Source organism: Symphalangus syndactylus, chromosome 8 (assembly GCF_028878055.3).
Source record: "Symphalangus syndactylus isolate Jambi chromosome 8, NHGRI_mSymSyn1-v2.1_pri, whole genome shotgun sequence".
NCBI lineage: Eukaryota > Metazoa > Chordata > Mammalia > Primates > Hylobatidae > Symphalangus > Symphalangus syndactylus.
Window position 1 is genome coordinate 130,589,113 of NC_072430.2, and position 15,907 is coordinate 130,605,019.

Consider the following 15,907-nt stretch of genomic DNA (forward strand, 5'->3'; position numbering starts at 1 on the left):
CAAAACCCAACAAAGACACTATAAGGATAGAAACAGATCAATATCTCTTGTGAAGATATATGAAAATGTTCCCAATAAAATATTTGCAAATCAAAACAAATAACATATAATGAGAATTATACCCCAACCAAATAGGGCTTATCTCAGGTATGAAAGGCTTGTTCAACATTCAAAAATCAATTAATGTAATCCATCACATCAACATATTGAAGGAAAAAAATTACGTTATCACATTAATAGATGCAATTAAAAAATGTATTTGACAAAACTCTCAAAAAACTAGGAATAGAATGGAATTTTCTCAACACCATTTAAAAAACAAGTATAACTAACATCATAGTTCATGGTGAGAAACTCAAAGCCTTTCCATTAAGATCAGGAAAAAGGCAAAGATGTTTCCTTTTACCACTGCTTTCCCACATCAAACTGGAAGTCTAATGCAATAAAAAAAGAAAATAAATGTATACGGACTGGACAAAGAGAAATAAAATTGTATTTGTTGCCAGATGACATGACTGCCTATGTATAAAATCCAAAACAATCAATTTAAAAAAAAACCTCCTGGAACTATATCAAGAATGCAAAATATGGCTGGGCGTGGCGGTTCTCTCCTATAATCCCAACACTTTGGGAGGCCAAGGCGGGTGGATCGCCTGAAGTCAGGAGTTTGAGACCAACCTGGCCAACATGGTGAAACAGTGCCTCTACTAAAAATACAGAAATTTGCCAGGTGTGGTGGTGCACACCTGTAGTCCCAGCTACTCAGGATGCTGAGGCAGGAGAATCATTTGAACCCAAGAGTAGGAGGTTTGCAGTGAGCCAAGATGGCACCACTGTACTCCAGCTTGGGCAACAGAGAGAAACTCCGTCTTGGGGGGAAAAAAAGAATGCAAACTACAAGATTAATATACAGAAGTCAATAATTGTTCTATGTAGCACAATGAACAAGTGAAATTTGATATTAAAAGCATATTTTTATTTACATTAGCACCCCTCAAAATGAAATATTTAGATAAAGTCCTACTAAGCATGTACAAAACTGATATGAAGAAAACTACAAAACTCTGATGAAAACTGTCAAAGAACTAAATTAATGAAGAGGTTTTCCATGTTCATGTGTCGGAAGACTCAATATTGTCAAAATGTCAGTTTTTCCCAACTCCATCTATAGATTCAATTCAATCCAAGTAAAAATCCCAGCAAGTAATTTTGTGGATATCAACAACCCATTTCTAAAGCTTTTATGACCCAGAATAGTCAATTCAATATTGAAGAAGAACACAGTCAGAGAACTGTCAATACCTGACTTTAAAACTTACTATAAAGTAACAATAACCAAAACAGTGTGGTATCTCTGAAAGAGTAGACAAATAGATGAATGGAACAGACTAGAAAGCCCAGACCCATATAACATAGACTCATATAAATATAGTCAACTCTTTTTTTACAAATAATCAAAAAAATTATAATTGCAATGGAGCAAAGATACTCTTCAACAATAGTGATGGAATAATTGGACATCCACATGCAAATAAAAAAGTCAAAAACATTCTAGACATAGACCTTAAACTTTTCACAAAAATCAATAGCAATGTATTTTTGCTTATTCTTCTCCTAAGTTTTCATAAACAGAAATAATTTCATCCTTAAATAATTGATGGAAAAAGTAGTGGAACAATCTACTCTTGGATTGCTCTTTGGGACCTATTTATTTATCACAATTCAAAATTTCTTAAAGATATGATATTGTTAGGTTATCTATTTCATCCTGAATGTGTATTGGTAGCTTGTATCTTTCAAGGTACTTGTGTATTTCTTCCACATCATCTAAGTTCTTGACATAGATTAGTTTTTCATATCTTTATTATCTTTTAAATATCTGGAAGACTGATAATAGTATTTCTGTGTTTATTTTCATATTGGTAATTTGTGCTTTCTTTATCGTTGTGTTGTCTTGCTAGGGCTTATTCCTGCTATTCTCCCACCACCTCGACCTCAAGGAAATATCAGTGTTAATCATCATTAGAGTTTCCATATATATGATTGACCTTTCATTCTCTTGCTTTCTTGTAAGATCTTATCTTTGTGATTTGTTTAAAGCATTTTGACTGCAATGTGCATAGCTGTGATTTTTCTTATATGTACTGTATTTGGGACTAGCTGAGAATCTTTAATATGTGTATCATTGTCTATTGTCATTATTATTATTACTATTAGTATAAGTAAACTATTTTTGAGCCATTATTTTTTATAGAATTTTTCTATTTCCTTTCTCTTTTTTCTTCTGGGACTCTAATTTTACTAATATTAAGTTGCTTGATACTTTCCTACAGGTCACTGAGGGCTCACTTCATTTTTCCTTTTTTCCGCTTTTAATTAGATTAAATTATTTCCATAGATTGCTTATCATGTTTACTAACAATTTCTTCCACTATCTTTAATATGCCTTTGTGGCTGTAAAGAAAAAAATATAATTTCAGTTATCATGCTTTTAAGTTTTAAAATATCTATCTGGTGCTTTCATATAACTTCAGTTGTTTTGCACACATTACTTCTATTTTATCTGTTAAGATTACATTTTCCTTAGTTTATTTGGGCATCATTGGATTATTTAAAATATTTATATTAACTGTGCGCTGGACATAGTAAAAGATATACTGTAGATGTTCTAGATTTTCCTTCAAATATTCCCTTAAAATTGTTATTTACTTTGTTCTAATAGGCAACTGAGTTGCTGGTAAAAACTCACACTCCTGTAGCCTTTATTTTTATGTTTTGTAAGAACGGATCCACAAAAATCCCCCCAAAATTTCTAATATCCTCTCATTGGCAGACTCAACCTACAACTCTGTCTTCTCAAATTCAGACTTAATTTTAAAGTTTATTAGGATGAGGCTAAAAGAAGAACTTACTATAGGGCATCATTCTTACACTGAAAGAATAGCCTTTCTAGTATCTCCAGAGTGTTAATAAGGGATAACTTCTTTTTTTTTTTTAATATACGTTGGCTAGCCAGTATCTACGTGTTCCACGTCACTAATTGACTGCTAATATCAATTTTCCATTCTCAACCCTGGAGAACAAGTATCTCGTAAGTCAGGTATTGTATTACTCCTTCCATGTAAAATCTAGCTTTCAGTCAAGGACTCATGGGGAAGCCATCACAGACCTTTGAGATAACCCTGATTCAGTCTCCCTTTTGCCTCAGGTACTGTCCTACAGATTCCAGCTGCATCAGTTGCCTTGAACTCTGATATCTACCTTCCCACTCATTAAGATGGTCAGAGTCACCTCAATCGCCAGAAATCCATTCGTCAGTTGGAATACTGTCCCAAGACAGAGAGCCAGGGACTTTTTCTCATCTCTCTTCTTTCATGGATCACAGTCTTATGCAACCTGTCTTCCAGTATTGAAAGTTTTTCTTCGTATATTTTTTTTTTTTTTTTTTTGGTTAAGGGGTAGTCTGCTACCAGTTACCCTGTCATAAATATTAAAATTGAGTGGCCACAAATACTTCTTCAAGCCTCTGCTTGCATAAACATTGCTAACATTCCATTGGCTAAGCAAGTCACATGGTGAAGGCCAGAGTCCTACTGGGTGGAACTAAAAAGGTCTTAGATATGATCAACTTTACTGCAATCTGTCTACAAAATTGCTATCTGTGTAGTTGGAGCCTAAGAAAAAGAGAAGAGAAATAGGATGGGTCAGGACTAATAACTGAAAAGATAATGGTGGAAAATTCTTCAAAATTGAGAAGAGATATCAAAGTGATTAGAAAGAATCTTCATCTCTAACGAGATTTAAAAATATGTAATAAACCTCCTATACACATCAAAATAAAATAGTAGAATAATAAGGGTGGAGAGAGGAAATATTAAAAGTAAGTAAAAAATAGAAATATTAGTACCTTCATAAAAACAACTGAAACAACCTAATATTTGACTTCTTTGTGTAGAAATAGCGAACAAAAGAAAACAACTATCAATGCAGGATTCACTTTCAGGAGCCTCCGTCAAGTTACAGTTTTCTAAAGTAAATTCGCTGACAAAGAAAGAACAAAAGTAGATTTACTGTATTTATATTTATATTTTATCTACACTAATAGCTAGTTAACATATAACAAATTAGAAGAATAAGATATTTAATAAGTTGTAAATAAGAAAAATGAAAAAGTAACATGGTACAGGTAGAACAAATATAATGCAAATAGTAATATTATGGATTTAAATTTAAATATTGAAATAATTACATTTAATGTAAACAAACTAAATTATCTAAAGCATTGTAAAAATGAAATTTTAAATTAGCCTATATGTTGTTTACAAAGAGCACAAGTTGAATGTAAAGATTACAATGGTAAAATTAAAATAATAGATACCAGGTGTGGATACCAGGTAAACAGTAAAAAAGAAAAAACAAGTTGCTAAATTATATCAAACCCTTTAAGGAAAGAAGAATTAGTAGAAATAGAGGGATATTTTATAATAATAAAAGGTCAATCCAACAAAAAGACATGACAACTTTAAAGATATGTGGACATATTACCTAGGCTAAAATACATATAGAAAAAGTTGAGAAAACTATAAGCAAAAGAAAAAACTGTCAAACTTTTAAGTTTGGAAGATTTTACTAAGACTCTTTTTAGTAATTTATAGAACAAGCAGATTAAAAAGTAAGCATATAGATGATCCAGACTACAGAGTTACAGATTTGTTCTAATTAACATACTTCACCTAATAACTATAGAAAATAGGTTTTTTAAGTGACCATAAGATATTTAACAAAATTTATTATTTGCTAGAAAAAAAAATCTCAATTTGTCATAGAATTTAGTCATAGAATTTAAATAATGAATAGTACATTTCTAAATCACAGTGAAATTAATTTAGAATTCAATTAAAACAAAATTAACTGTGAAATCCTCATATGTTTGGAAACTAAGGAACATATTACTAGAGAAATATACTTCAGAAAATAAATTCTAATAAAAATTTAAAATATATTTAACTGAATATGAATAAAACTGTTGTATATCTCAGCAAGCGAGATGCTGCTTACAGAGAAATTTTAGCCTTAAATTCATTTAATATATAAAAGGAAAGGCAGAAAACAATGATCTAAGAATCCTTCTCAAGAGGTTATAATAACATCAAATTAAACTCAACAAAGTAGAAGGAAAATTTAATAAAGAAGAGAAAATAATAAAACAGAAAACAAGTAGACAATATAGTAAACCAAAAAAACCAAAATGTTAACATATTAAAAAGAATAATAAAATTGCTAATTCTCTTATAATGTTGATCAACAAAGAGGGAGAAGTGGTGGGATGAGGAGAGACAGAGATAGGGAGAGACAGAGAAAATTTCAGAGATATAGCTCAAATAGCCAGTGATGAAAAGAGTTACATTACTAATACCATAGACATTAAACAATATCATATGAGCCTATCATGATTAACTTCAAAGCAATAAAAATTAAAATCCAGAAAATAATGGCAAATTCCTAGAAAAACACAAAATGCCAAGACTAAAAAGCATTCACCAGTGAATTCTGCCAAACACATATGAAAGAAATAACAAACACATGCAAATTCTTCCAGAGAATAGAAATAGGAGGAATACTTTCCAGCCCACTTTATAAGGTCAGCATGACCTTTATAACATATCTGACATCAAAAGAATTTTTAAGAAGGAAAATTATAGGACGATTTTACTCAAAAATATAGACGTAATATTCCTAAATTAAATATTAACAATATTAACAAAATAAACCCAACAGTATAGAAAAGGGACATCCTATTATAACCACATTGAGTTTATTCAAGACTGGAATATAATCCACTACAATAACAGAATAAATTATTTAAATGTTAATATCTCAATAGATAGATGGTTTAATCCAAGCATTCAAGGTTTGTTCAATAGTCAAAGAATAATTAATACATGATATCATATTAACAGGCTAAAGAAATAAACCACATGTTCATATCAGTTGATGCAGAAAAATCATTTGACAAATCAAAAACTCATTAATTACACACCATCATTTATCCCTGAAAAATAAAAACTTATTTTATACAAAAACATGTACACAAATGTTCACAGCACTTTTATTTGTAATAAGTCCAGATAGGAAACAATCCAAATTTCCTTCAATGAGTGAATAAACTATGGTACATCCATACCCTGAGCTACTACTCAGGAATATAAAATAACAAACCATTAGTAAACATAACAAGATACATGAATCTCCAGAGGATCATGGAAAAGTCACATTCTCAAAGCCAAAAAAAAAAAAAAAAAAAATCAAAATAAAGCCAATTTCCAAAGATTATATACCGTAAGATTCCATTTATCCAGCATTCTTGAATTGCCAACATTATAAAAGCAGCAGAAAGAGTAGAAATTGCCAGAGGTTACAAAGAGTGAGGGGGTGGAATGAAAGACATTGTGGCTATACAGGGATGATTGTTGTGGCAGTGGAAATGTTCTGTATCTTGACTGTATTAATACCAATATACTGGTTGTGATATTGTACTATAGTTTTGCAAGATGTTATCATTAGAGGAAACTGGGTAAAAAAGAAATCGAATCTCTTGGTTATTTAACTGCCACAGTACCTACAATTACCTCAAATTAAAAAGCTTTATTATAAAAAACAAAAACATGATTTCTCAATAAGTCCAGAAAAATCATTTGATAAATAATATCCCCTATTTATATAAAGATCCTTAGAAAATTAGATAGAAAAAAAAATTCTTTTATCTAATAAAAACATCATGTGCTGATAAAATTTTGGAAGCTTTTCCTATAAGGTCAGCAATAAAGCAAGTGTGGTGCTATCATAATTCTGTTTAATATTGTACTTGTGGTATCAACAAGTATAATAAGGTAAGAAAAAGAAACTCTTAAAGTGAAAAATATAACATGTATAATTTAAATATAAATATATGTATATGTGCATATATAAAACATGGACTAAAGAGCAGAATGAAGAAGACATTAAAAGTTAGTAAATTTGAATGTGTACCTATGAATTTTCCAATTAGAGGCACAGAGAAGAAAAAACTTGAAGAATAAAGCTGGACCTCTATCTGTCAACATATATAAAAATTAACTCAAGGTGGATTAAAGACTTCAATATAAGACCTGAAACTATAAAACTACTAGAATAAAACATAAGAGAAACACTTCAGGACATTGGTCTGGGTGAAGATTTTACGGCTAAAACTTCAAAACCACAGCAATCAAAATCAGAAATTGACCAATCAGACTATATTAAACTCAAAAGCTTCTGCAATGAAAAAGAAACCATCAACAGAGTGAAAAGACAACCTGTCGAATGGGAAAAAGTATTTCCAAACCGTTCATCCAACAAAGGACTAAATATCCAGAATATAGAAGGAACTCAACCAGACAGTAACAAAAACAACAAATAACCCCATTAAAATATGGACAAAGGACATGAACAGAAATTTCATAAAAGAAAACATACAAAGAGCCAAAAGGTGTATGAAAAACTGTTCATCATCGCTAATCATCAGGAAAATGCAAATCAAAACCACGATGAGATATGATCTTAGCACAGTTAGAATGGCTATTTTTAAAAAGATGAAAGACAACAGATGCTGGTGAGGATATGGAGAAAATGGTACTCCTATATGCTGTTTGTGGGAATGTAAATTAGTACAGCCTCTGTGGAAAACAGTATGGATATTTTTCAACAAGCTAAAAATAGAGCCATCACGTGATCTAGTAATCCCACTACAAGATATTTATCCAAAAGAAAGGAAATCAATATTTTCAAAGGATACCTGAACCCCAATGATGTAAACACACAGCACTAGTCACATTAGCAAAGATACGGAATCACCCTAAGTGTTCATCAATGAATAAATTGTTACAGAAAATTATATATATTATTATATATAATTGTATATAATAATATATACAATTATATATATACAATTATTTATATATATATATATATATATATATATATATAATGCACACACATACTATTTGGCCACTAAAAAAAATTACGTCATTTGCAGCAACATGGATGGAACTAGAGGTCACTATATTAAATGAAGTAAACCAGGCACAGAAAGATAAATATTGCATGTTCTCACTCATATGCGGGAGCTAAATAAGATTGATATCATGGAAGCAGAGAGTAGAATGATAGATACCAGAGGCTGCGAAGGGTGTGTTAGGGAGAGGTGTAAAGAGAGGGTGGTTAATAGGTACAAACATGCAGTTAAATAGAACAAATAAATTTTAGTATTCAATAGCAGAGTATTTGATAGAGTAGTGTGGCTATAGTTAACGACAATGTATTGTGTATTTGTACTACTACTATTACGTAGTAGTAAATAGAGTAGTGTGACCATAGTTAACAACAATGTATTTTATATTTCAAAATAGCTAGAGGAGAAGATCTAAAATGTTCCCAGTACAAAGAAAGGATTAATACTCAAGGTGATGAATACGGTAAATACCCTAATTTGATCATTACACATTCTATGCATATAACAAAATTTCACGTGTACCTCATGGATACGTACAAATACCATGTATAAATAAAAAATACAAATCTAAAAATATAGGTAAAATACAGGCTAAAGTAAAGCAAAAGGAAAGCGGTATTTCATGCAAACAAAAAACATAAGGCAGGAATGGCTAACACTATCACACAATACATTTCAAGATAAACAGTGTGAGTATATCCAAAAATATCTTTCAAAATCAGAGGTGAAATAAAGACTTTTAAAGACCAAAAAAAAGAGAGTATTACTAGCAGACTTGCATTAAAAGAAATGCTAAAGAAAGTTTTAAGATAGAAGGAATATGGTAACAGAAACTTGGATCTACACAAATAACTAAAGATCTCTGAGAATGGTTAAGATGAAGATCTTTTCTAACTGCTTGAAATAGTTAAATGAAGACAAATCCAGCCCTCAAATTTATTAAAGAACCCATAAGGACCTTCACCAGACTCTAGACTTTGTTTTAACATTTTACTGAATGTTTAGGCTCTTTATAAATATTTATCAAATAACATAGATCATATATTAATTCACTTTGTATCTCTGCAAACTGTCATATGCCTGGCCTATCAAAAGCATGAAATAAATGTCTGATTGAAGAAAATAAAGATGGTAAAATACTATCTTTTAAAATGATTCACCGCTGTACCCTTTGCCTTTGCTGATAGTTGATATTAGAATCATATACTTGAGCAACATTATTTTCTTGAGAAACCAGAGTGAAAAGCTTCCTTATTCTGTTTCTCTTTGCCCCATATAAAACCATAAAGTAAACTTTTGACTTCGAAAAAAAATAAGGAAAAGCAAATCACAAAATCCAAATTTTCTATCTTTGCCTCTGCTTCCAGAAAATCTAAAGCCAGTATTAGATTAAACTGTTAGAAATTAGTTTATTTCAAATACTTCACTTAAATAGGCTTATTATATATGGATCTCAATTCTTTTGTTCCCCATGGGAAATCATTCAAAAAGTAGGCTAAAAAATTACAAATACAAATTCCAATAATAAAATAAACTGAAAATGGTGGTTCAGTGGTACTTGTATGCCTTTGTTTTCTTCCATAGTGTCATGTAATGATGTCAAGCTGAGAACGTCTCCCAAGACCAGTTGTCAGAAGAATCCAATACTGGAATTCATGAAAGAGACCTTAAATACTGCTTTGTTACTAGTGTTCACATTATATATATTACCAGCTTTTCTTCACAAGAGCTCCAAGCTTCAGGAAATTTGTGGAAAATACTATAAAATGAAGACAGGAAAGACAACTATAAACATTGGATGTAATATTGGGACTACATATACAAGATGGGTGATCATTCTCCCTGCTAATGTACTCAATATTTTCACTGTAACATGACTGTCATGATTTTAAGTCAATTGATTCATGGCTGTCTAAAGAAGTGATCTCTTTGGGCAGTTGTGTGTTGGCAAATGCTCTTTACTGGTACCATATAGAATCTTCAAGTGCTTCATGAGCAAGTGTTTTCTGTTAAATCTCTCTCTTTCTCTCTCTCTCTCTCTCTCTCACACACACACACACACACACATACACATACACATACACATACACATACACATACACATACACATACCCCTAGTATAACCTGCTTAAATGGATTGGAAATCTCAATTTTAGGGGACTTAACAAAATTCCCACCACATTAAATGGGAGAAATGGTTAGTATGATACTGGATGTACAAGAAGCCTGTTTGTTTCTAATACTCAGGGTCTTTCAACACCCCTGCTTAATGTTCATCTGTGATTTCTCAACCCGCTGAGAAAAATTTTAAGCTCTCTAATGTCACCTTCAACACCTCAGTTTTCTCTTTCTCCTTTTGTTCCTATTTCCCTATCTTCCTCCTTCCTTCCTTTCTCTCCCTTGTGACTCCACTTTTTTTTTAAGGTTTTAAGACTTGTATGCCATTTCAACATGAAGAGGTTTCTCACTGTTCTTATATAAAATTTATTTCCATCATAACAGCCTATTTACTTCCTTCAAGCACTAATATAAATCTGTAATTATTCCAGGTATTACTTAAGTTCATTTATTCAACAAATATTTACGAAGTTCCCACTGTGTTCCAAACATTGGACACGCCAAAAGCAATGTAGTAACAACAACAACAACAAAAAGAGACTTTCATGGAACATGATTTCGTGGAGAGAGACAACAGGTAAGAAATAAATTAGAAAATATCATCATTGGTCTTAGATACTGCTAAGACCAATGATGAATAAAATAGAGTAATATGGTGTGGAAATACTTGATTATTATTGCACCACTCTGAAAAATGTAGGCTTTATGATGGCAAGAAGCAAATTTGATATTTTGTTTGCTATATCCCCAGCAAATTACATGGCACATAATACCATTCAATGTATGTTTATTAAGTTACATAATTAACTAATGGAAAAAGTATAACTGGTAGAACATGAAAACTGCATTATGAACTTCTCAAAACCAAGTACCTTGAAATGATCTCACATTATCTTCAGAAATCCACAACATTTTGCTAAAACCATTTTATTTAGAAAGGTATTGTTTTGGTAGACTGGTAATTGGAGACACCATTTAGCATGATGAAAAATAGCTTTTTAAAAAGTCATCTGGGACCAGGTTTTAGAGTTGCAGAGTCTGGTAGAAAATGCCAGAGAGCTTTTATTTATTTTTTTGCCTAATTATATTTGTCAGGGTGAATAGTTTTATTCTGGGCTCTGAACAATGTTATTTAACCTATTCCCTTTGAGTAAGTGTATAGCTATAAAATATGGCAGTGTATCTCTATAAGTTGAAATATCAATATTGTAATATATATGTGTATTAGTCTGTTTTCACGCTGCAGATAAAGACATACCTGAGACTGGGAAGAAGAAGGGGTTTAATTAGACTTACAGTTCCACATGGCTGGGGAGGCCTCAAAATCATGGCGGGGGGTGAAAGGCACTTCCTACATGGTGGCGGCAAAAGAAAATCAGGAAGAAGCAAAAGTGGAAACCACTGATAAACCCATCAGATCTCGTGAGACATATTCCCTATCATGAGAATGGCACAGGAAAGACTGGCCCCCATGATTCAATTACCTCATACAACATGTGGGAATTCTGGGAGATACAATTAAAGTTGAGATATGGGTGGGGACACAGCCATACCATATCAATATGTGAATATACCTATGTAGATATAGACATTGATCTAGGGAAGGAGAAAAGGAGAACCCATCAGTGTAACATCTGCAATATGGAAATCTGTGGCAAAGTGGTTTTAAAGCAACACTTTAAAGAGAATTCTCTTCTGTTTCAATAAACCCATTTCTCCCTCTATTCCCTTACATTCTCTGAAGGTTTGTTTTCAGTCCTCTATTTCTATCTAGGCTCTTACTACATCATTTTTTTTAAATGTTATGACTGCCTACCAAGTACAGAATTCTGTATTAGCTTCCGAGGCAGGATAGAAAAGTGCCAAATATATACAGACTTTATCTAGAGGTGATTAATATACCAGCATTTCACCATTAATAGCTTTAGTGAAACCACTCATTAATATATGTGTTCAAACTAGTCATGAATATAAACATATTAAATCCATATCACAACATTTTCCTAAAGCTTAAGTAGAACACTAAGAATTAGAGATATAGACTCTGGAATTCTCAGCACTTTTATTTATTTATAAATCTCTATATACTTTCAAAGTATTCATGGAAGCACATAACAATGAGAACAAAAATGTATACAAATTTATAGATAAGAAAATATTCTGGCAGAAAATCAGTAAAGTCTGATTTAACTTCTCCATATTAAACATTGACATGTATATGGAAATTAAAAGGATAAATGCAATTTCTCAACAACCACGGGAAATAAAATACTGGCATAATTTATATATGGCAGAAATAATTTTTATCAAAGGAAATGAAGACAAAGGCTGATCCTCATGATCATTGTGGAAGAAAAGATGAGAGCTTCCCCCTCTTCCTATCTCCACTATACCACCATCTGCATCTCTACTTCAAATTCAAAGGCTCTCCTCCAACCAGAGGCAAGAAAGCCATCTCAGAAGCATATTTTTTCTGCTGCAGCCAAGACTGGTTCACCTCTATAGCCTTAATCAGCAATTCTTTCTGGGACTGACATTTCCAGAAAGACAACATAAACAGGGGATTACAACATGCAATATCAGAGATTTGAGGTTAGCAGTAAAATAGCCTGGAGACTAGAAGTAAGAATACGGAAGCAATAACAGAATATATACTAGAAAAACATATACTAGAAAAAACAAAACACTTTGTTACAGTGTTACATCTGCAGCTGGATTCCATGAGCCAATTACCCACAGCTCTTCCTCCATGTGCGCGATGTCAGGTGGTAGCTTGAAATAGACCACAGCGGCAGCATTTATAAGATAGAAATGAGCAAATACTGCATATCAGGGCTTCTTTTCTTACCCCTCAGGAGAGCCTATTGTTAAGCATTTCCCAGTACATCAGCACATTTTCCTTCAGTTTTTAAATTTGCTCTTTCTGGCAAGAGAATGAATACAACTAATTTCAGATTATCCTCAACTAATTTCCAACTAGGTAGGGTCATCAGAAGGGTGTTTGCATAGGTCCACAGATTTCCTCTAGATAAAAGACTAAAAACTACCAGGAATTTGTCCAGGAGCTATGAACATCAGTTTTCCAAAAATAACTAAGTAGATCCAATAATATCCAGATGGATGTATGAAGAACTAAGGAAAAACACCTGCAGTGATTTGGACTAACATCTGACCTGGAAAGGTCCAGCCTCCTTTAAGAACAAGTAATGAGGCCAGACCCAGTGGCTCATGCCTGTAATCCCAATACTTCGGGAGGCCAAGGTGGGCAGATTGCCTGAGGTCAGAAGTTTGAGACCAGTCCAGCCAACATGGTGAAATCCCGTCTCTACTAAAAATACCAAAAAAATTAGCCAGGCGTGGTGGTGGGCACCTGTAATCCCAGCTACTCGGGAGGCTGAGGCAGGGGAATTGCTTGAACCAGGGAGTTGGAGGTTGTGGTAAGCCAAGATGGCGCCACTGCACTCCAGCCTGGGTAACAGAGCAAGGCTCTGTCTCAAAAACAAACAAACAAACAAAAAACAAGTAATGAAAAATAACAAGTTTTTGAACTTTTGTTTTGAAGAAACAAATACATTTAGAAAATGACACACTGTACTGTCAATAAAATTCAAGATATCACATGCTGTACGTACAAAACAACAGATAAAGGAAAATAATTTAAATAAAGCAAGAGAAAGAAAAAAAGGAAACCGAGAGACAAATTAAAAATGAAAAAAGTGAGAAATGCATGAAAGAAAACTATACAGACAGAACAAAGAAACAGAGATACTTAAAATGAGCATTGGAAGTGGTCAATAAAATCAAACAGTATGATCAGTGCATCAGAGAAAGGGAGGAAAACCTTAATTTTTTTTCTCCAAATACAAAGGAAAAGTGCAAAACAACCAACTTGGTGAGTAAAAAGATAGCAACAGAGAATAGAGAAAAAAAGCATATAGTTCATTGCTATTTGTAAGAAGAAACTAGAAGTAAGAATACGTGAGCAATAACAGAATATATACTAGAAAAATGCTCTCTGTGAATGGGCAAAAATATTTTCTGAATATTTGGAGAACCCTCTGAGTAACAAGCAAAATTAATGAAAAATATGCCAATATGTGGCAAATTCTGGAGACTTAAAATATTTCTAGGACATTGGAAGAATGACAGATTTTCATCCAGAAGAAAAAATAATATTAGAAGCATTTATTTACAAAGAGCTAAGTAATACCTTTAGATCAATAAACGCTAGGTGGTGGTGATAGTGGGGTGTGTGCGGCAGGGGTGTGGGGTGCTCCCTATGAATTCTTTAAGAGTTCAAGGTGCTATTTAAGTGTGAGGGCAATAGAAAAATATTGGAAAGAGTTAGGGTGTAAAGTTTACCCTTACACGTATACTTTCTGGAAAAATATGAACTAAATATATGTCCAGGCAGGCAAGGGATGTATCAGATTAATAATTATAATAAATAAACTTCCAGAATGAGTAAGCTCTGATACAAAAAGAATGTAGGGGAGTAACTGAGAAATAACACACAGCACGAGTTTCAAATGACTGCAGCAAATGTTCACAATGCTGTATATAAATGTCAAATTGAGTTCATACTAAGAAATGTGAAATTGGCCTGGCGCGGTGGCTTGCGCCTGTAATCCCAGCACTTTGGGAGGCCGAGATGGGCGGATCACGAGGTCAGAAGATCGAGACCATCCTGGCTAACACGGTGAAACCCCATCTCTACTAAAAATACAAAAAAATTAGCCGAGCGTGGTGGCCGGCGCCTGTAGTCCCAGCTACTCAGGAGGCTGAGGCAGATGAATGGCGTGAACCTGGGAGGTGGAGCTTGCAGTGAGCCGAGATGGCGCCACTGCGCTCCAGCCTGGGCAACAGAGCGAGACTCCATCTCAAAAAAAAAAAAGAAAGAAATGTGAAATTGTTAAAACCATTAATGTTATAATTAATAGCAATACATATTTCAAGCCTGGAAATGTGGAAGAAAAGGCAAAAATATCAATTTTATTAATGTATATTGGGTGTAATAAGGAAGGTTCTCCAGAGAAAAAGAGTCAATAGGTAAGATTTATTAGGAATTGGCTCAGTGATGATGAAGGCTGAGAAGTCCCATGAGCTGCCATCTGTAACCTGGAGACCCGTAGTATAGTTTAAAGGCCTGAGAAGGAGAAAGTTAATGGTGTAGATGCCAGTTATGGTCTGAAGATCTGAGAACCAGGAACACTAAGGGCAGGAGAAGATGAGAAGATGAATGTCCCAGCTCAACAGTCAGGCAGACAGACAGCAAATTCATCTTCCTGTGCCTTTTTGTTCTATTCAGGTCTTCAGTGGATTGGTTGATGCCCACTCACATTGGGGAGGGCACTCAGATTTACCCAGTCTATGGATTCAAATGCTAATCTCTTCAGAACACATCCTTAGCAACTAACCCAGCAATGCTGTTTAAGCAGATATCTGGGCATTCCATGGCCCAGTCTAGATGACATACAAAATTAACCATCACATAGGGGAACACCATTCACTGTGACATTTAAATCAATGTAAGGTTAACTATTAACTTTACTATCCTAGAGATAACTATTAGTAAATATAAAAAACAAGTTCTCAAATAGTGTGATCTGATCATCCAAGGAGGGTATGAAAAATCAAATTGTGGAAAAAAAGTATAATAAAAGAGCCATAAAGCCAATTGCCCATGATGTCCAGGCATTGCAGGAAAACTATGAGGGTTCAGACAGACAGAATAAATGAGCAGAAACTATGACATGAGAG